Source organism: Oncorhynchus clarkii, chromosome 19, assembly GCF_045791955.1.
Source record: "Oncorhynchus clarkii lewisi isolate Uvic-CL-2024 chromosome 19, UVic_Ocla_1.0, whole genome shotgun sequence".
Classification (NCBI taxonomy): domain Eukaryota; kingdom Metazoa; phylum Chordata; class Actinopteri; order Salmoniformes; family Salmonidae; genus Oncorhynchus; species Oncorhynchus clarkii.
In genome coordinates this window covers 43,045,887-43,067,226 of record NC_092165.1, presented here as the reverse complement: position 1 = coordinate 43,067,226, position 21,340 = coordinate 43,045,887, and the positions used below count along the sequence as shown (strand labels likewise).

Here is a 21,340-nt window from a genome sequence, read left to right as displayed (position 1 = left end):
CAATGGTGATGAGTGTAGTAGGATAGTTAGATTCACTTTTCTCGATAACTGATGTAAGACGCTAATTAGCTGTACCAGTGATTGTCTGAGGTGGGCTTCTCGCCTCTTTTACTCCTCGGGTGGATAGTCAAAGTTCTAGATCACTTTACACACACAGCTACAGACTGTCAAATGTTCTGTTCTAGTGAGATTCTCTTCTTCACCTCCTGTTGAGTTTCAGAGTTACCAACCATTTCAAAGTGTAGCCACAGCTGCACGCTTTCTGGTCTGGGAGTTTTAACCATTTGTAACATTTAGCTCACTCTTCACGTCTGCTGGTCTGATATGTTAATTCTTAGCGAGTCTTTTTAAGCACACTGGTCGAAAAGGGCGGTTCCATCAGACTGACACGCTCTTCTGACCTCATTCGGAGCGTGGCTTAGTTAATGTGCAAAGGACAAGAAAACTATGATCTCGTTAGAAAACTAAAATCACATTCCTATCTTAACAAAATTAGTTGAATTGTTCTTCATATTTCCTACACAACTTAAAGAATGTAACACTGTGTCAGGTTGAAAGCTCTTCAAGGTACATTATTTCCGTTATACAGTTTTTAATGACATCACAAAATGAAAAACAATATTACATGATTATTCTTTAGATCCCCACTGACCATTCCTGTATATTCTTAGAAATATTGTTCCAATATTCACTTTATGGATGTTAGAGTTTTTGGAAGGGCAACAGTCTCTCTAGACAAAGGCATTCCTTTGGTTGATACTGAAGAGCAGGAGAGGGTTCTCTGCTGCATAAGATTTACGACTGGTGTGAGGTGTCATAAAACCATCCCAGCCCCCCCCCCCCCCCCCCCCCTATCCTCTGGGAGAGAAGGTGGTCTGGCTGTCAGCCATTTGACAAGCTGATCTGAGGCCTTTGATCCTCGACCAGGAGAGTCATGACAATGTCCACAACTTGTTGGTACCCAAACCTAGTCGCAACAAGGTGAGGTTAACCATATAGCACAGAGTACAGTTAGGTTCACTTCCCAAAACAAAGAGCAAATAATTGAAGGAGAAAGATTTGAGAGCCTTTCTTACGTACTATAAATACTCCACCTGAGACAGGAGACAATTGATTATTAAAATCAGCAAATACCAGACTTATTCTGGTTTATGAGCCATTTAACAACATGGATCTTTCAGGAATCCATGCAGCTTTCATTTAAAGCAGTACAATATCCACCAAGCCCTTGCATACCAGTGTTTTACATTAGACTGGAGGTATAAAAAGAGAACTTCAAAGTCAAATGTCTGCCTCAACTAACTCAACCTGGGCTAGGGCCACCACTAAATCAAAGGCTGCATGTCTGAATACCAACCAGGAAGTAGACAAGACCAGCTATTTCAGTCTAGTAGAAAGTCTCATGAACAAAAATGTATTTTTTTGCCTTGGTCTGAGACACCCGACTCCAAAATAGTACAAAATATCAAATATCGGTATGATTCGATGAAGGAGACACTATTACACACCATTTGCGTATTGTATACTGTAACATTATGCCCTGATGCCTCCAATTAAAGTGATATGGTTGTGTCATTTGTGGAGCAGCCTTGCTGTCATTAGGATCTGGGCATGATGGGGGGTTAACTCTCTGTTGCTGCAGCAGCCAGGACACGAGAGTGAACCCTACCAGCCAACCAACATCCTGCTAAGACAAATGACCAGGAATTCTGGGTTTGCTGAAGTTGGATGCTTTTATTTCCTCTGGAAATCCAACCCTTAGGTTTGGCTGCACATGAGATGGAAGAAGAATTCAACCAATCTCAAGTCCCAGATTTAAGCAATGATCCCCTGTGACTGATCAGCTTTCATTGGGAAGGAAATTAAAAAGTTACCTCTTCCATGTCAAATGTAGCAGGTCATCGATCTGAAATGAGATTGTTCCAACAATTATTTGAAGGTTAACATGTGTTATTCAAAGACACATTATGCTTTATGCTCAAGACATACAGTACCAGTCAAAAGTTTGGACACATCTACTCATTCAAGAGTTTCTTTATTTTTACTATTTTCTAAACTGTAGAATAATAGTGAAGACATCAAAACTATGAAATAACACATATGGAATCATGTATTAACCAAAACAGTGTTAAACAAATCAAAATATATGTTATATTTTATATTATTCAAAGTAGCCACCCTTTGCCTTGATGACAGCTTTGCACACTCTTGGCATGTAACTTTCCAAAATAATAACTTTTTCCAGTAACTTGGCGGTATGTATACAGCAGGAGAGCAGTGCATCCGAACGGTTTCAATTAGGAGTCAGACTGGTGCAAGCTACTGCCGAGACGAAAGGCAACCACAAAACAAAATAATATTTATTTTACGACCACCCTTGGATTTACCGCCACTGAGGCAGAATGAAAAATTGGTGTAGATAGTGATGTATTGACACTGTAGTCCTGCTTTAATATGTATGCCATAACTGTGAAACAAGATTAAAAGGTGCAATGCAGCCGTTTTAATCTCAATATCAAATCATTTCCGGGTAACAATTAGGAAAATGTATTTAGATTGTTTTCAATTAAAATGGTCAAAAATAAACAAAAATATCTTCTTAGCAAAGAGCAATTTCTCAAGCAAGAATTTTGCCATGACTGTCTGGGAGTGGAAAAATGAAAAATTGTTGTTACTGGCAGAGAGGTTTGGAACTCTTTCTTAATGGCTACTAACTCATTTACCACCTGGTGATATCAACAGGCAGGCCAAAACTCCATCCCACCAAAACAGGCTGACACATCAGGCGGCCTTTTAAAAACAACTCTTAAACTAAGAGTTTATCATTTTCATCATTTTCACAGTATTATTCCAGCTTCAGTGTGGAAATATATATAAAACACAGGGAAATTATGTTTTTAACTGCACTGGGCCTTTAAGCAAGGGAAAGAAAAAATACATTTCTTTCTGACAGAAGTGCAGCACGACTTGGCATATTGTTGACATTTTTGACAATACCTTCAATCCCTGTCCCTAAGACATGGCAATCAAACTACTAAAACCTCAATTACGGGCACACACACTTGCAACATAGCACCGCATATAAACTCAGCAAAAAAAGAAGCGTCCTCTCACTGTCAACTGCGTTTATTTTCAGCAAACTTAACATGTGTAAATATTTGTATAAACATAACAAGACTCAACAACTGAGACATAAACTGAACATGTTCCACAGACGTGACTAACAGAAATTGAATAAGGTGTCCCTGAACAAAGGGGGGTCAAAATCAAAAGAAACAGTCTGGTATGGCCACCAGCTGCATTAAGTACTGCAGTGCATCTTCTCCTCATGGACTGCAGCAGATTTGCCAGTTCTTGCTATGAGATGTTACCCCACTCTTCCACCAAGGCACCTGCAAGTCCCCGGACATTTCTGGGGAGAATGACCCTAGCTCTCACCCTCCGATCCAACAGGTCCCAGACGTGCTCAATGGGATTGAGATCCGGACTCTTCACTGGCCATGGCAGTACACTAACATTCCTGTCTTGCTGGAAATCAGCCATACTGCTCATTCTGTGCATGGTGGCATTGTCATGCTGGAGGGTCATGTCAGGATGAGCCTGCAGGAAGGGTACCACATGAGGGAGGAGGATGTCTTCCCTGTAACGCACAGCGTTGAGATTGCCTGCAATGACAACAAGCTCAGTCTGATGATGCTGTGACACACCGCCCCAGACCATGACGGACCCTCCACCTCCAAATCGATCCCGCTCCAGAGTACAGGCCTCGGCGTAACACTCATTCCTTCGACGATTAACGCAAACCCGCCATCACCCCTGGTGAGACAAAACCGTGACTTGTCAATAAAGAGCACTTTTTCCTGTCTGGTCCAGCGATGGTGGGTTTGTGCCCATAGGCAACGTTGTTGCCGGTGATGTCTGGTGAGGACCTGACTTAAAACAGGCCTACAAGCCCTCAGTCCAGCCTCTCTCAGCCTATTGCGGACAGTCTAGCACTGATGGAGGGAATGTGCGTTCCTGGTGTAACTCGGGCAGTTGTTGTTGCCATGCTGTACCGGTCCCGCAGGTGTGATGTTCAGATGTACCGATCCTGTGCAGGTGTTGTTACACATGGTCTGCCACTGCGAGGACGATCAGCTGTCCGTCCTGTCTTGCCCTGGCCACATCGGCAGTCCTCATGCCTCCTTGCAGCATGCCTAAGGCACATTCACGCAGATGAGCAGGGACCCTGGGCATCTTTCTGTTGGTGTTTTTCAGAGTCAGTAGAAAGGCCTCTATAGTGTCCTAAGTTTTCATAACTGTGACCTTAATTGCCTACCGTCTGTAAGCTGTTAGTGTCATAACGACTGTTCCACAGGTGCATGTTCATTAATTGTTTATGGTTCATTCAACAAGCATGGGAAACAGTGTTTAAACCCTTTACAATGAAGATCTGTGAAGCTATTTCAATTTTTACGAATTATCTTTGAAAGACAGGGTCCTGAAAAAGGGACGTTTCTTTTTTTGCTGAGTTTACTATTTTTACCTCTCAACACCAAACTTTGAATGTTCTCCAGTGTCACATTCTGTGACTAATATTCTTTGAATGGTTGAGAAAATATAGGCCTTTGGTGGGAGCATGAAAGGGAAAAAAAAGGCAAAATCGAACAGGCAAAGATTCTACTCCACACAATAAATACTCAGGATGTAATGAAACATGAACTTGCCACTGTGATTCCATGGCCATTATTTTTTCAAGCTGTGATGAGGGACATAATTAAATGATACCCTAAATGCTCGAAATTCATCCCAAAACGTTTTATGACTTCAAAAACAAGCAGGACAGGAAAATAGTCAAATTCATGCACTTATCAACCGAATATCTCTGGTCATCCCTACTGCCTCTGATCTGGTGGACTCACTAAAACACACATGCTTCATATGTAAATGATGTCTGAGTGTTGGAGGTGCCCCTAGCTTTCCATAAATACATTTTAAAAGAGTAAGGAATTAGAAATTATTTAAGTACATTTCAAACCAAATACTTTTAGACTTTTACTCAAGTATAATTTTACTGGGTGACTTTTACTTTTGTCATTTTCTATTAAGGCATCTTTACTTTTACTCAAGCATGACAGTTAGGTACTTTTTCCACCACTGGCTACATGGCCTCTACAGATGACACAACTGATGAGCATGCCATCTGTCCTGGTGAATTTAGCGATAAGGTTCTGAGGTAATTCTGAGTGATCATGTCTCGGAGCAGTCACTAAAGTGAGGACAAAAGTTCATCTGGTTTCAATTCAATAGACTTAAAAATGGTCTTTACCGAAGGGGTATCAATACTGATTTTGACCATTACTGTCTTGTGGTCTTGATTTCTCTTCTGTAAAAATCCAGTAAATGAGCAGAGCCACAGGAGTCAGATATGCCTTGCCAAGTCTTAGCTAGGCTCCTCAACAAGGTCTCAGTCTAATCTACCTTAGATGGAGTATGTAACCTGAAGAAAAGTGGTAGCGGGGTAACATCCAGAAAGGAACAGTGAAGAACAGGGAATGAAGACTGCAACATCAGTTTTCCTAGTGTAGAAGCTGAATAAATTAGCCTTATTCTCTCTTTGAAATTCAAATCTAAGATAAATGAGACAGTCAATGTTGAAATGGTGAACAAACAGTTGGGAGTTGACTTCCAAGAATCACATATGGTTTTAATGAGCAGAAAAGTGATCATGCAACCCCAGAACATGAAGTTCAAACAACACACAAGGAGATACTGGAATCCTCATGTGAATCCATGGACACAATGTTCCTGTTCCATTGTGGTAGTTTTATTACGTGAAATCGTTGCCATTGTCCTTTGCCTCAAACACAGATTGAAAATATTAAAACAATATACTTTGTTGTACTGCATTAGCGATGGTTAAGAGTCAGATGGATTTGTGCATGCAACATCTGAAAAGTGAAAAAATATGTATTGGGCAGTTCTCGAGCTCAGTCGAGCAGCAACTTAAGCTAGCCCACAACTTGCTGATGCTCAGACAAATATGATTATTTTTAGGACAATTTAAATGCAATTATGTTGCATTTAAATTGGTGGGTGTTGTGGAAAATGACTCAATTTAAGAACTCTAAAGTTAGGGTGCAAACTACCAACATAAATCCAAATCTTCCACAATAAGGAAAGTGGGTCTCCCTGGGGCTCAACAAACAGAGCTTTCATAAAAGTCTGTAGTTGATGCCCCACTGTGTTAACCGTGTTATAAAAGTCTTACAACCTCGTAAGGATCTGCCCTTTAATTTATTTTTTTTGCCTAAAATGACATACTCAAATCTAACTGCCTGTAGCTCAGGCCCTGAAGCAAATATATGGATATTATTGGTACCATTGGAAAGGAAACACTTTGAAGTTTGTGGAAATGTGAAAGGAATGTATGAGAATATAACACATTAGATCTGGTAAAAGATAATACAAAGATTTTTTTATTTTTTATACCATCGTCTTTAAAATGCAAGAGAAAGGCCATAATGCATTATTCCAGCCCTGTTGCAATTTAGAATTTGGACACTAGATGGCAGCAGTGTATGGGCAAAGTTTTAGGCTGATCCAATTAACCATTGCATTTTTGTTCAAAATTTGGTATCAAGACTGCCAAAATGTGGATAATTTGTTTATTAATACCTTTTCATGTTCAAAACTGTGCACATTCCTAAAACAATAGCATAGTATTATTTCACTGTCATAGCTACTGTAAATAAGACATTGGAGTTGGATTAACAAGAATTTAAGCTTTGACAACTTATTTTTTTATTTCCCCTTTATTTAACCAGGCAGGCCAGTTGAGAACAAATTCATTTACAACTGCGACCTGGCCAAGATAAAGCAAAGCAGTGCGACACGAACAACACAGAGTTACACATGGGATAAACAAACGTACAGTCAATGACAAAATATAAAAATCTATATACAGTTAGTGCAAATGTAGTAGGATTAGGGAGGTAAGGCAATAAATAGGCCATAGTTGCAAAATAATTTACATTTCGCAAATAAACACTGGAGTGATAGATGTGCAGAAGATTATGTGCAAGTAGAAATACTGGGGTACAAAGGACCAAAAAACAAAGCAATATGGGGATGATGTAGTTGGGTGGGCAATATCAGATACAGTTGAAGTCGGAAGTTTACATACACTTAGTTTGGAGTCATTAAAACTCATTTTTCATCCACTCCACAAATGTCTTGTTAACAACTATAGTTTTGGCAAGTCGGTTAGGACATCTACTTTGTGCATGACACAAGTAATTTTTCCAAAAATTGTTTACAAACAAATTATTTAACTTATAATTCACTGTATCACAATTCCAGTGGGTCAGAAGTTTACATACACTAAGCTGACTGTGCCTTTAAACAGCTTGGAAAATTCCAGAAAATGATGTCATAGCTTTAGAAGCTTCTGATAGGCTAATTGACATCATTTGAGTCAATTGGAGGTGTACCTGTGGATGTATTTCAAGGCCTACCTTCAAACTCAGTGCCTCTTTGCTTGACATCATGGGAGAATCAAAAGAAATCAGCCAAGACCTCAGAAAAAAAAATAGACCTCCACAAGTCTGGTTCATCCTTGGGAGCAATTTCCAAACGCCTGAAGGTACCATGTTCATCTGTACAAACAATAGTACGCAATTATAAACACCATGGACCACGCAGCCGTCATACCGCCCAGGAAGGAGGCACGTTCAGAGATGAACGTACTTTGGTGCGAAATGTGCAAATCAATACCAGAACAGCAGCAAAGGACATTGTGAAGATGCTGGAGGAAACAGGTACAAAATGATCTATAGCCACATTAAAACGCGTCCTATATCGACATAACCTGAAAGGCCGCTCAGAAAGGAAGAAGCCACTGCTCCAAAACTGCCATAAAAAGCCAGACTATGGTTTGCAACTGCAAATGGGGACACAGATCGTGCTATTAGGAGAAATGTACTCTGGTCTGATGAAACAAAAATAGAACTGTTTGATCATAATGACCATCTTTGTGTTTGGAGGAAAAAGGGGGCTTGCAAGCCAAAGAACACCATCTCAACAGTGAAGCACGGGGGGGGGGGGGGGGGGGCAGCATCATGTTGTGGGGGTGCTTTCCTGTAGGAGGGACTGGTGCACTTCATAAGATAGATGGCATCTATTAAGTGGCTATATTGAAGCAACGTCTCAAGACATCAGTTAAAGCTTGGTCGCAAAAGGGTCTTCCAAATGGACAATGACCCCAAGCATACTAAGGTATTGGAGTGGCCATCACAAAGCCCTGACCTCAATCCGATAGAACAATTGTGGGCAGAACTTAAAAAGCGTGTGCGAGCAAGGAGGCCTACTAATTGAGTGTATGTAAACTTCTGACCCACTGGGAATGTGATGAAAGAAATATAAGATGAAATAAATAATTCTCTCTGCTATTATTCTGACATTTCACATACTTAAAATAAAGTGGTGATCCTAAATGACCTAAAACAGGGAATTTGTACTAGGATTAGATGTCAGGAATTGTGAAAAACTGAGTTTAAATGTATTTGGCCTAGGTGTATGTAAACTTCCGACTTCAACTGTATGTCTATGTTCTGGGAAATGTTATTGTTCCTTACACCCACATGCTAATCGCATTAGCCTACGTTAGCTCAACAGTCCCGCAGGGGACCCACCGATCCTGAATAAGTTTTTAATGACCTTGACTCTTTGCAGGCATAGATGGTGTTTTGACTTGTTAAATGGCACCCAGACCTATTAGGCAGTAGACAGTTGGGCTGTACAGTACCTAGGTCTGGGGAAGGCTGTGGTCAGGGTTGGGGCTTTGGACACACAGACAGGAAATCTTCAACAGGAAGGAGCAGTTGCAGCCTGGAGTCAATGTGAATTAGCTGGTCTTGTTTTGCTGGTTCAGGGGAGTAATTGTCACCCGCTGGAACTGGAACGGCCCACATCTCCCTAGGAAGAAAATTACATATATAGGCTGAAGTATAAGACAAGCAGTCCCTCTCTCCAAGTAGCAAGGGTACAACAATTCCCCCAAATAACAACAAAAGAAAAGGGTTGAGCCCCAAAAAAAGTCAACTGAGATTTCTGTCAGAAATACTTCACAGAAAAATGGCAGACCCTATATCTTCAAAACGTGACTTAAGAATCTACCCTCAGGTTATAATTAAAAAATAAAATTTGACTAGTTGACCTCCCATCCAAACTACTGTCACAAATTACACGCTATTTACAAAAGGTACTCTAAATCCAACGCTTTCTTGCAACCGGAATCTGCTCCATGAGTCTTGCCAAGAAATCTCCAAAATGCCAAATATTTAGCAATTGCCTCTGCCTCACAATGCGTGACTGTCCCGTAAACTCATAGATCTCAGTAGTGCCTCCACAGAGGGAGCCAAATCCTTTTACACTATGATCTCTGTGCATGAACATGAGTGAGCCATAAAGCTTCGACTACCAACTACAGCACAAACCAAGAACTTGAAAATGACCCATCTGAATAATATCATAGCGTTTTAGTTATATGCCCAGGTACCATTTTTTGGAGTGTGATTATTTAGTGATAAATGTATTAATACAGTAGACTGATCTAATGTGAATACAGTAGAATGATAGAATGTGAATGTAAAAAGAGGACAGTCTAATTTATAGAAGCACAAACAGACAAATCAGTACTGGATGTACAGGAGCACAACAGAGTTGATCTAGAATTGATCTAGGATGAGACACGACGAAACAGAGCTATCCAGTGTCCTGAAGTGCACACACACACAATAAAAATATAAAACACAACATGTAGTGTTGGTTCCATGTTTCATGAGCTGGAAAAAAAATCCCATAAATGTTCCATATGCACAAGAAGCATATTTCTCTCAAATTTCGTGCACAAACTTCTTTACATCCCTGTTAGTGAGCATTTCTCCTTTGCCAATATAATCCATGGCATATTAAGAAGCTGATTAAACAGCATGATCATTACACAGGTGCACCTTGTGATGGGGACAATAAAAGGCCACATTAAAATGTGCAGTTTTGTCACACAACATAATGCCACAGATGTTTCAAGTTTTTAGGGAGTTTGCAATTGGCATGCGGACTGCAGGAATGTCCACAAGAGCTGTTGCCAGAGAACTGATTGTTCATTTCTCTACCATACGCTGCCTCCAACGTTTTAGAGAATTTGGCAGTACGTCCAACCGGCCTCATAACCGTAGACCACATACAGTGCCTTGCGAAAGTATTCGGCCCCCTTGAACTTTGCGACCTTTTGCCACATTTCAGGCTTCAAACATAAAGATATAAAACTGTATTTTTTTGTGAAGAATCAACAACAAGTGGGACACAATCATGAAGTGGAACGACATTTATTGGATATTTCAAACTTTTTTAACAAATCAAAAACTGAAAAATTGGGCGTGCAAAATTATTCAGCCCCCTTAAGTTAATACTTTGTAGCGCCACCTTTTGCTGCGATTACAGCTGTAAGTCGCTTGGGGTATGTCTCTATCAGTTTTGCACATCGAGAGACTGAATTTTTTTCCCATTCCTCCTTGCAAAACAGCTCGAGCTCAGTGAGGTTGGATGGAGAGCATTTGTGAACAGCAGTTTTCAGTTCTTTCCACAGATTCTCGATTGGATTCAGGTCTGGACTTTGACTTGGCCATTCTAACACCTGGATATGTTTATTTTTGAACCATTCCATTGTAGATTTTGCTTTATGTTTTGGATCATTGTCTTGTTGGAAGACAAATCTCCGTCCCAGTCTCAGGTCTTTTGCAGACTCCATCAGGTTTTCTTCCAGAATGGTCCTGTATTTGGCTCCATCCATCTTCCCATCAATTTTAACCATCTTCCCTGTCCCTGCTGAAGAAAAGCAGGCCCAAACCATGATGCTGCCACCACCATGTTTGACAGTGGGGATGGTGTGTTCAGCTGTGTTGCTTTTACGCCAAACATAACGTTTTGCATTGTTGCCAAAAAGTTCAATTTTGGTTTAATCTGACCAGAGCACCTTCTTCCACATGTTTGGTGTGTCTCCCAGGTGGCTTGTGGCAAACTTTAAACAACACTTTTTATGGATATCTTTAAGAAATGGCTTTCTTGCCACTCTTCCATAAAGGCCAGCAATATACGACTGATTGTTGTCCTATGGACAGAGTCTCCCACCTCAGCTGTAGATCTCTGCAGTTCATCCAGAGTGATCATGGGCCTCTTGGCTACATCTCTGATCAGTCTTCTCCTTGTATGAGCTGAAAGTTTAGAGGGACGGCCAGGTCTTGGTAGATTTGCAGTGGTCTGATACTCCTTCCATTTCAATATTATCGCTTGCACAGTGCTCCTTGGGATGTTTAAAGCTTGGGAAATCTTTTTGTATCCAAATCCGGCTTTAAACTTCTTCACAACAGTATCTCGGACCTGCCTGGTGTGTTCCTTGTTCTTTATGATGCTCTCTGCGCTTTTAACGGACCTCTGAGACTATCACAGTGCAGGTGCATTTATACGGAGACTTGATTACACACAGGTGGATTGTATTTATCATCATTAGTCATTTAGGTCAACATTGGATCATTCAGAGATCCTCACTGAACTTCTGGAGAGAGTTTGCTGCACTGAAAGTAAAGGGGCTGAATAATTTTGCACGCCCAATTTTTCAGTTTTTGATTTGTTAAAAAAGTTTGAAATATCCAATAAATGTCGTTCCACTTCATGATTGTGTCCCACTTGTTGTTGATTCTTCACAAAAAAATACAGTTTTATATCTTTATGTTTGAAGCCTGAAATGTGGCAAAAGGTCGCAAAGTTCAAGGGGGCCGAATACTTTCGCAAGGCACTGTATATGGTGTTGTGTGGGGAAGTAGTTTGCGGATGTCAACATTGCGAATAAAATGCCACATGGTGATTGTGGGGTTATGGTATGGGCAGGTATAAGTTACGAAGCATGAACACAATTGCATTTTATGGAAGGGAATTTGAATGCTGAGAATGCATACCGTGACGAGATCCTAGGCCCATTGTCGTGCCATTCATCTGCCGCCCTCACCTCATGTTTTAGCATGATAATGAACGGCCCCATGTCGCAAGGATCTGTACACAACTCCAGGTAGCTGAAAATGTCCCAGTTCATCCATGGCCTGCATACTCATCAAACATGTCTTCCATTGAGCATGTTTGGGATGCTCTGGATCGTTGTGTATGACAGTGTGTTACAGTTCCCACTAATATCCTGCAACTTCGCACAGCCATTGAACATTGGGACAATATTCCACAGGCCACAATAACCCGCCTGATCAACTCTATGTGAAGGAGATGTGCCACGCTGAGAGACAACAGTTGGTCACACCTAGGGTTGCACATTTTGGGGAATATTCAGGAGGTGGAAACTTTCCGTGGGAATTAACGGAAATATATGAAAAATAATATTAATACCATTTAAATGTAGATGCTTTTTGCATTGGATAGATTTACCATATCATATGGAGACAGAAACATAAACCTTTTACCTTATCATAAGTAGATATAATTGCAAACGATTAAATCCTTCCAATATCAATTTTAAAAAACAATTTAGTTACGAATTGAACTTTAATTAAATGAGTTGACTCTTTACATGGGATGACTTCACTGAACAAAAGGGAACATTGAATGATCCCCAATGATCCATCGCATCTCCCAAAAACGTTGATCTGTAAAATTATAGTCTAGAAACTAAAGATTTGGTTGTCTTCCTCTCAGGTCTTCCATGTCTTCTCCCTGGACCTCCTCAATGTCCACCTCTTCAACATCAGACTCTGAGACCTCATCTTCACTGTCACTTTCCAACCTTGTTGAGGATGGCTCGTTGTCAGGCTCAAAGAGCCTCAAATTTGCCCAGATGGCCACCAATTTTTCAACCCTTGTATTGGTCAGCCTGTTTGCGTGTGTTCAGCCTGTTGTGTGTTCCCAAACAAGGATCAGTTGCGCTCTGAGGCAGCTGATGTTGGTGGGATATGGATGATGATGGAGGCAACAGGGGAAAGAGCCTCAGATCCGCAAAGTCCCTTCCACCAGGTGGCTGATGAGATATGTTGGCACGTCTGCCATATTCCATCTCCATCCCAAAGCCCTTGCTTGGAAGTATACTTCGCCAGACTGCCAAGAACCTTCCCCTCATCCAGGCCAAGGTGGCGAGACACAGTAGTGATGACACCATAGGCCTAGTTGATCTCTGCACCAGACAGGATGCTCTTGCCAGCATACATGAAGTCCAACATGTACGCTGCAGTGTTTATGGGCTTCAGGCAGAAGTCTTCACGCTTTTTGATGTATTTCAGAACTGCAGTTTCCTCTGCTTGGAGCAACAGTGGGCAGGGCAGTACGGATTTCTTCTCTTACATCTGCAAGCAGTCTGAACATCAGACAGAATGGTATTGTCTCCCTCAATCCGTGCAATGGCTACTGCTATAGGTTTCAGGAGTTTCAGGCTGCTTACCACTCTCTCCCAAAATACATCATCCAGGAGGATCTTCTTGATGGGGCTGTCCATATCGGCAGACTGTGATATGGTCATTTCTTGGAGAGACTCCTTCCCCTCCAGGAGACTGTCAAACATGTTGACAACAACAGCCCAATGGGTGTTGCTGGGCAGATTCAATGTGCTGCTCTTGTTCTTCTCACTTTACTTGGTGAGGTAGATTGCTTCTATAACTTGATGACTGTTCACATACTTAACCATTTCCTTGGCATTTTCTTGTAGAGTGTATCCATTGTTTTCAGTGCTATGATGTTCTTGAGGAGCAGATTCAATTAATGAGCAGCACAGTCAATGGGTGTGATGTGTCGCTAGGATTCCTCCACTTTAGACCAAGCAGCCTTCTTGTTCGCAGCATTGTCTGTCACCAGTGCAAATACCTTTTGTGGTCCAAGGTCATTGAAGCCTGCCTTCAGCTCATCTGCAATGTAGAGACCAGTGTGTCTGTTGTCCCTTGTATCTGTGCCCTTGTAGAATACTGGTCGAGGGGTGGAGTTGATGTAGTTAATTATTCTTTGCCCACGATCATTCGACCACCCATCAAAGATGATTGCAAAACAGTCTGCTTTCTCTATGATTTGCTTGACCTTCACTTGAACTCTGTTGAACTTTGCATCCAGCAAATGAGTAGATAAAGCATGTCTGGTTGGAGGGGTGTATGCTGGGCGAAGAACATTCAGAAATCTCTTCCAATACACATTGCCTGTGAGCATCAGAGGTGAGCCAGTTGCATACACAGCTCGAGCAAGACATTCATCAGCAAATAGAAAGGAGTTATATTTTAGCACTTGGCATTGCAGATGCTCGTTGGCGAGCGCGAGCAATGTGGGTGCAATGATTGAATAACGTGAATTGCAACATTTTGTGGCGCTTGCGCACGCGACGTGTCCGGTCTGGTCAGCATGTAACTCAGTAAAATCGGTGAAATTGTTGCATGTTGCGTTTATATTTGTGTTTAGGATAGTATCAGAAAGAGATTGAGGTTTCCAAAACACTTATCTTTGAAAAAATATATAATTAATATCACTTTTTCTAAGAATAACCGCAGTTCTTTTGTGCTCCACATGAGAGCATGCAGCAGCAGACCGCCTACAGTAACAAACCAATGAAACTGCAGGTGTTCTTTGAAATACACATTTTTTCATAATCTAATATTACCCGTGACTTTCATAAACACAAACACGCAATTTAAGTGTTAAACAGTTTCTCTGTGTACTCAAGAGCAATGGCTATAGCAACAATCATAACAGCTATGTGAGTAACATAGTGCTTGAAAGATGTTGGTCATTATATTTCAAAACTATTCCCACCCTGATAACAAGTGTTTACTGGCTACTACTACCCTAAACATAATTAGTGAAATGTTTGTGTGTAGAACAAGTGCTGTGAGAGAGAGACAAACGGTGTTCTCTAGACAAACTCTTGTTTGCCACATTCAGACAGTTGAAAACATGAGTCATCCTCCAGCACATGCTCCCCATCAGGGCTGTATGTTGGCCTACCTCACAGCATGCCTTCACAGCATTGTCCCCTTCCTCTTCATTCATGTCTCTGAGGAGAATCAGCTGGCGCCGACAGATGGTCGACTCGCTTCGGGTCCTTAGAAAACGATACACTTATTTGTTTTTATCATGTACTATTTCCTACATTGTTAGCCAAGAAAATCTCAAGTGTTATTACATACATCCGGGAAGAACTATTGGATATAAAAGCGATGTCAACTTACCATCATTACGACAAGGAATACGTCTGTGGATCCGAAGTGGATCCTTTGTTCAGACCTCGACCCTGGACATGCAATCTTATCCCAGTGGCTGACCCAAAACAACGCGGTCGCCACAGGAGAGGCAGATGGAGCGGCCTACTGGTCAGACGCCGAGCACACCATCCACCGCTTCCAAGGATATTACTCACCAATGTCCAATCTCTAGATAACAAGGTAGACGAAATTAGGGCATGAGTTGCCTTCCAGAGATACATCAGAGATTGTAACATTCTCTGTTTCACGAAAACATGGCTCACTTGGGATATGTTGTCAGAGTTGGTACAGCCGCCCGGTTTCTTCACGCATCGGGCAGACAGAAACAAACATCTCTATGGTAAGAAGAAGGGTGGGGGTGTATGCCTTGTGATTAACGACTCATGGTATAACAGCAACATACAGGAACTCCTTTTGTTTACCTGACCTAGAATTCCTTACAATCAAATGCCGACCACATTATCGTCCAAGAGAATTCTCTTCGATTATAGTCACAGCCGTGTATATCTGCCCCCCAAGCAGATAACCTCGTCGGCCCTGAAAGAAATTCACTGGACTCTGTAAACTGGAAACTATACATCCTGAGGCTGCATTTATTGTAGCTGGGGATTTTAACAAAGCTAACCTAAGATCAATACTCCCTAAATTATATTAGCATATCGAATCCGCGACACGAGCTGGCAGAATTCTGGATCATTCCTACTTGAACTTCCGCGATGCATACAAAGCCCTCCCGCGTCCTGCTTTCGGGCAAATCTGACCATGAATCCATTTTGTTGCTCCCAGCATTTAGACAGAAACTAAAACAGGAAACGCCCGTGCTCATGGTCAATACAACGCTGGTCTGACCAATCGGATTCCACGCTTCAAGATTGCTTCGATCACGTGGACTGCGATATGTTTCCCGGATAGCCTCAGACAACAACATTGATGTATACGCTGACTCCGTGACCGAGTTTATTAGCAAGTGCATCAGAGATGCCGTATGACTATTACAACTTTCCCTAACCAGAAACCGTGGATTAATGGCAGCATTCGGGCAAAACTAAAAGCGCGAACAACCACTTTTAATCATGGCAAGGGGACTGGAAACATGACCGAATACAAACAGTGCAGCTATTCCCTCCGCAAGGCATTCAAACAAGCAAAGCGTCAGTATAGAGACAAAGTAGTCGCAATTCAACGGCTCAAACATGAGACGTATGCGACAGGGTCTACAGTCGATCACGGATTATAAAAAGAAAACCATCCCCGTTGCGGACATCGACGTCTTGCTCCCAGACAAATTAAATAACTTCTTTCTTTGCTCGCTTTGAGAATAATACAGTGCCACTGACACGGCTCGCTACCAAAGCCTGTGGGCTCTCCTTCTCTGTGGCCAACGTGAGTAAAACATTTAAATGTGTTAACCCTCGCAAGGCTGCCGGCCCAGACGCCATCCCTAGCCGCGTCCTCGGAGCATGCGCAGACCAGCTGGCTGGTGTGTTTACGGACATATTCAACCAATCCCTATCCCAGTCTGTTGTCCCCACATGCTTCAAGATGGCCACCATTGTCCCTGTTCCCAAGAAAGCTAAGGTATCTGAACTAAATGACTATCGCCCCATTGCACTCACTTCTGTCATCATGAAGTGTTTTGAGAGACTAGTCAAGGATCATATCACCTCCACCCTACCCGATACCCAAGACCCACTCCAATTTGCTTACCACCCCAATAGGTCCACTGACTATGCAATCACCATCACACTGCCCTATCCCATCTGGACAGGAGGAATACCTATGTAATACCTATGTATAGTTAATTGACTACAGCTCAGCATTTAATACAATAGTACCCTCCAAACTTGTCATTAAGCTCGAGACCCTGGGACTCGATCCGCCCTGTGCAACTACGTCCTGGACTTTGATGGGCCGCCCCCAGGTGGTGAAGGTAGGAAACAACTTCTCCACCCTGCTGAGCCTCAACACAAGAGTGCGTTCTCAGCCCTCTCCTGTTCTCCCTGTTCACCCATGACTGCGTGGCCATGCGCGCTTCCAACTCAATCATCAATTCTGCAGACAACACTACAGTGTTGGGGTGATTACCAATAATGACGAGACGGCCTACAGGGAGGAGGTGAGGGCCCTCGGAGTGTGGTGTCAAGAAAATAACCTCTCACTCAACATCAACAAAACATAAAGATGATCGTGGACTACAGGAAACAGCAGCGAGATCACACTGTATTCTATACCATCTACTGCATCTTGCCTATGCCGCACGCCATCGCTCATCCATATATTTATATTTCTATGCATCCCATTACATTTGTGTGTATAAGGTAGTTGTTGTGAATTTGTCAAGATTACTTGTTAGATATTACTGCATAGTTGGAACTAGAAGCACAAGCATTTCGCTACACTCGCATTAACATCTGCTAACCATGTGTATGTGACCAATAAAATTGGATTTGATTTGAGGAGGTCATCCTGCTCCTCCTGTGTCATCTGCACCGGGCCTCCTGCACCGGGCCTCCTGCATGTATCACATAGTAGTGAAAACAATCCTTCATCAGATCGTAGTTATTTTCAATCAGGCCCCTATGTCTGAGTCAAATAAATATTTATTTTTCCCAGTGGGGTAAAAAAAAAACACACGTAACATGGGACTTGTCCAAATCTATGTGACAGTCTGACACTGCACTTGGACCAACATGAACTTTGACATATCTCAATGTTTTTCTTCACAAAGTCTTGTTTCTTTTTGTCCCTGGGAATTGGACTGGCTGCCTTGTGACTCATCTGCCCTCTCTTCGTGACCCACTTCAGCCAATTCTGCTGCTGTGTGGGAGTTGAGTTCATGTATTGTTTGGATTCCAGCAGGTAAACATGGCATACAGAAGCCTAAACTCAGAGTTTAAGAACCATTAGCGAGCTCTGTCTAGTATCATCCTGAGATGTTTAGGAGAGACATTGTCAACAATCTAAGCAATAATTCAGAATTTGCATATATCAATTAAACCTGATGCATGTTTTTTTCTAGACCACTGAAATACATGCAATTTAAAGAGCCCACTGGACAATGTTCATGACTCTCTAACTATGACTTTAAGTGACATGTCATCCACCAAATAGCAAATTCAAAAGAATATGGGAAAGTTGTTCATGGACAGTTTAATGGGAAACCGGTTGCCTATGTGGTGTTTTCAGAAATCAAAGAACCAAGAAAAAACAGAATACAGTGAAAGTACACCGCAGTTACATTGTTTCCTAGGGTTATATTGCCATCTAGTGTAGAATAATACAACTGCATTGTAAGACCAACATTGTTACAGGAGTAGTTAGTATAAATTGGCCTACATAGGAAAGAGATACCTAGTCAGTTGTACAACTGAATGCCTTCAACTGAAATGTGTCTTCCGCATTTAACCCAGCCCCTCTGAATCAGAGAGGTGCGGGGGCTGCCTTAATCGACATCCACGTCTTTGGGTTATGAGCAAATTAATTATGTAAATTGTTACCATCTATAATTGTGTTCCAGCATATTTAAACAAATTCACTTTCCTCCACTTGTGTTGTGTCTCATACTCTTTGTCAGGCACTTGAGTCACAAACACAGGAACAAAGTCCACTTCTTCACTGGATCCATGAACTAGGGTGAATGAAAATGTATTATTAAAACATAGCCTGCATATGAATAACAAATTACCATATTCAAATTCTGAGACTGAATCTACGTAAGGTTATCAATTTGCTGTGCCATATCCCATGCAAAAGAAAGCTGATGATTTATATCACCATTTTCCAAGTTCTTTAGTTTATCATGGAATCGTAACTTGGCATGTGAGTACTATGACTAACATTGTCCTCAAAGCTCCAGTCAATGTGCATTGTAGACAGTATCCACACTGATCAGCATTCTGAAATGATGCTATTTGACTTACTACTGGAAGGAGCCAGGACCAAAAATATCCTTGTATTTTCTGCTTCATCTGCACATTCTGAATATATGTTGGGTTTTAGCTGCTGCACAAAAATTGGTAGAAAATATCCTTCAGCATATACACATTCTCACATCAGAATCACCTTCATTCGCCAAGTACATTTACACACTTAGAATTTTACTTGGTGATATGGTGCTGCATTAACTTCTGTGTACTCTGCGTATCCTTGTGCTTACCAATAGTTCCTTCCATAGTTGATGGAACTACTTCCCTTTTCCATTTGAGATCCTTGAAGCCAGGATTTTGTCAAGTACTTAAAATGTCTTAATGTCCTTCTGGACTTCTGGATCTTCGCTCTCCTCATCAGATACATCTCCAATCAAGTGAACTGGAAATGCATACTGTCACAGGCCGGCTCATAGCCTGTGGCAAAAATTAGGGGACAGGAACAACAGGTATAGGCCAATCAAAAAGGTTATTTATTATGAACCAAAAACTATGAACTTTAAACGAAGAAAAGGGAATGAGGTGTGAAAGTATCATAATGTAGGATGTATATAAAGTGCAGGGATGCGTGAATCTGTGTGTGTGAATATGACTGAGTGAAAACTACGTAAAACTACAAAGGAAAAAACAAAACAGGATCATACCTGGAGGAGCAGAGAGAGAGACAAGAGTGGTTAGTGAAGCAGTATATAAAGTGCAGGGATGCGTGAATCTGTGTGTGTGAATATGACTGAGTGAAAACTACGTAAAACTACAAAGGAACAAACAAAACAGGATCATACCTGGAGGAGCAGAGAGAGAGACAAGAGTGGTTAGTGAAGCAGTTTAAATACCCTGAGCCCATGTGGCTCCAATCACTAACGACCCTCCTCTGCCTGCAGGAGGAACCGCCCCTGCAATGCAGAGGAAGGGCCGTGACACCCCCTCCTTAAAATGAGGGTCCCACCCTCAACCCAAATTGTGGCCCAACATATTCAAAACAATCCAAAGTTCCCCCAAAAGAAAAAAAAGGATACCAGTCCCGGCTCCTAGCAGTAGCCCCATGTCCCCCAGCTGACTGTCCGCCCCTCAAACTCGGCAGCCCTGGTACCTGGGGAGCAATTTAAGAGGAATGAGGCGCAGACAGCCCGTAGGGGTCAGCAGAGAGAAGATACAAACTAGGTTAAAGGAGCACGGGACAGAGCATCAGCAATGATATTATCCTTACCACTAATGTGTCTAATATCAAGTTTGAATGGTTGCAAGAACAAAGTCCAACGTATCAGGCGCTGGTTGGGATTTTTAGAGATGAACAAACACAATTAGTTTTTTCACTATTCTTTACCACTTATTCCAATTTCAAAGTGATATAGAGTGCATTCGGAAAGTATTCAGACCCCTTAACTTTTTCCACATTGTTACGTTACAGCCATATTCTAAAATTGATTAAATTGTTTTTCCCCCTCATCAATCTACACAAAATACCACATATACAATTTAAAATTACAACTGAAATATCACATTTACATCACACGTACACATTTATATTTATATCACACGTACAGTTAAATAGTTAACGCACACACGACACAGCGACAGCGGTCTAAGGCACTGCATCTCAATGCAAGAGGCGTCACTACAATCCCTGGTTCGAATCTAGGCTGTATCACATTCGGCCGTGATTGGGAGTCCTAAAGGGTGGCGCACAATTGGCCCAGCGTCGTCCGGGTTTGGCCGTCATTGTAAATAAGAATTTAACTTAACTGACTTGCCTAGTTAAATAAAGGTTACACACACACACTGACCAAAAAGTTATTTTGTTAGCATTTACATATGTCCCCATACAAGTAAAACATAATCAAAACCCATTTATTTCCCTTACTTGCTGTGCTGTTGCATTGTTAATTTGTTCAGTCGTTTCATTCTCAACCAGGATTTCATCATACAGGTCAAGCAGTGAAGTTTCAGCTCTGTCTGTCCGTGGCCTCTCCTCCTCGGTGCGCACTGTCACTGTGTCCATGTCCATCTTGTCCAGCTGTCTAGCATTTCACGGAAACCCTATTTCTTGTCTGCATCGAAGTAGCGGTCCTTGTACCTAGCATCGAGCATGGTGGTGACACAGTAAAGGCTCAGAGTGAATGCCAACGAATCGTTTGTTCACAGCCT

At 41.8% G+C, this 21,340-nt stretch overlaps 1 pseudogene; it reads right to left on the bottom strand.

Moving 5' to 3' along the window:
• LOC139374496 (fibrous sheath-interacting protein 1-like) overlaps nucleotides 1-20,239 on the bottom strand; it is a 54,174-nt pseudogene extending 33,935 nt beyond the window's left edge.
• Nucleotides 20,240-21,340: the final 1,101 nt, after the last annotated feature.